Genomic DNA, 2,500 nt, shown 5'->3' on the forward strand with positions numbered 1-2,500 from the left:
TGCATATTGCTGTTTGAAATTAGAGGCGTTATCTTATATTAACCTTCGCAAACTGGGACCGTCTCTGTTAACATCAGCAAACAGAGAACATTACAAAATTGTGAGACGGAGAGTGAAAACAAGAAACAGGCCATAGAATAATGCTAACAAGAAACAGGCCATAGAATAACACTAACAAGAAACAGGCCATAGGCCATACAAACATGAAAATCACTTCTTCGCACGAGAGGGCGTGTCTCTTTTATTTAATGTTTAATACTTGGATTTTTTACTGGCTTTTTATATGGCGTAAAATGCCGATACTTCCCAGACTAGCTTTGACTTCATAATCTAGTATGCGGTATAAGCAGAGTACTAAAAATGCGAACCAGTCGATGACCACATAAAATCATATCTTACAAAGACGCAAAATGAAAACCAAGGGCAAATTTGTGATTAAAAAGAACTAATAATTACAATTATTATCATAGCATATGTAATAATCAAATGAAAGAAGTGGAATAGGCAAAACGAACATGATCATAAAATATCGGTTAGCGAAAGATTTAAGAAAAATGAGACGCGTGGGCGGGACTGTAGCGCGGTACACGAGAGAGCGCCAGGGCCTGTGTCATCCTTTCAAAATAAGTTCTTGCTCACCACAAAGTATATAATTATGACCTTTTCTTTGCAAAAATAGGTGATGCCTCCTACGCATGTATTGGGAGCGAGAGAGCGAGAGAGAGAGAGAGAGAGAGAGAAGAGAGAGAGAGAGAGAGAGAGAGAGAGGAGAGAGAGAGAGAGAGAGAGAGAGGAGAGAGAGAGAGAGAGAGAGAGAGAGAGAGAGAGAGAGAGAGAGAGAGAGAGAGAGAGAGAGAGAGAGAGAGAGAGAGAGAGAGAGAGAGAGAGAGAGAGAGAGAGAGAGAGAGAGAGAGAGAGAGAGAGAGAGAGAGAGAGAGAAAATAGACCACAGCTGCGATGTGGAACTAGACAGGTGAAAGGATATCTAGTGCTTGCGTGTGTGAATTAGCGCGAGAAGCCGCCAACTGTCTAGCTGTATCCCACTCCCTTCCCTTAAACCTTTCTTCTCCTCCCTTCTCTTCTCTCTCCTTTCTTCTCCTCCCTTCTCTTCTCTCCTCCTTTCTTCTCCTCCCTTCTCTTCTCTCTCATTTCTTTTCCTCCCCATCCCTTCTCTTTTACTCTATGATGTATTCTGTGTATTCTTTGTTTTGTGTTGTGTGTTGTTGTTTGTTGTGTTCTGTTGTTGTTTGTTGTGTGTGTTGTGTGTGTGTGTTGTTGTTATGTCTTGTTGTGTGTGTGTGTGTGTGTGTGTGTGTGTGGTGTGTGTGTGTGTGTGTGCGTGGTGCGTGCGTGCGTGCGTGCGTGGTGTGCGTGTGTGTGGTGTGTGTGTGTGTGTGTGTGTGTGTGCGCGTGTGTGTATACAATCTTATATATTAATATATTATTATATATATATATATATATATATATATATATATATATATATATATATATAACATAATATATATATATATATATATATATATATATATATATATATATATATATATATATATATATATACATATATACACACTTTCACTTACATGTATATTTATAAAAGATTGAATAATGAATAAATGAATGAATGAATGAACAAATAAACACACACACACACACATACACACACACACACACACACACACACACACATACACACACACACACACACACACACACACACACACACACACACACACAACATGTACATATACATGGTCCCAAGATCAAATCCCTGGTAGAGCATTGGCTTTTTAACCGCAAGGTCCCAGGTTCACCCTTGACCAGCCCCTCTGAGTCGACTTAGCTGTGACTGAGTACTGACATCAGAATTCTGGGATCGAAGTTGGGACAAATAATGATCTATCTGTATGATGATACATATACATACATGCATGCAAACATGCATATACATATGTATATATATAGAGACAGCTAGACAAATAGAAACCTCTCCCATTTCCTTCTTTCTTTGTCATCTAAATATATCCAGACCCAATTTTGGTTCAACCTTTTTTCAACTTCTTTGTATTTAGGACATCAAAACATATCAAGGGCAAGGCATACTTCTGTGAATGTCTGTCATTTTATGTCAAAATGGAGATTATGGTACTGAGGACCAAGTCAATTTCTCACCTGTTTTTTGGTTCTGGCATGTCATCATCTCTCCATCGCTATTTGCAATGTAATACCTCAATCAATTCTCCTATTCATACAATGAGTGCCATCTCCCAAATTTCCATTGATGGGATATTTTTTCCATTCTATTTTTTCAGTTACACATTTCATCTTGTTTCCCAAACTGAAAACAGAGTTTGAACAAGCTTTTGTAACATTTACTCTTTTCATGTGTTGAAAAATGTGTAATTGTGGTATCAGATTGTTTCAAAAGTTTTCCTGGTTTGTACCTTGCTTTCGTGATTCATTACCTTAACCTTACATTATATGTACTTTACATTAC

Source organism: Penaeus monodon, chromosome 10 (assembly GCF_015228065.2).
Source record: "Penaeus monodon isolate SGIC_2016 chromosome 10, NSTDA_Pmon_1, whole genome shotgun sequence".
Classification (NCBI taxonomy): Eukaryota; Metazoa; Arthropoda; class Malacostraca; order Decapoda; family Penaeidae; genus Penaeus; species Penaeus monodon.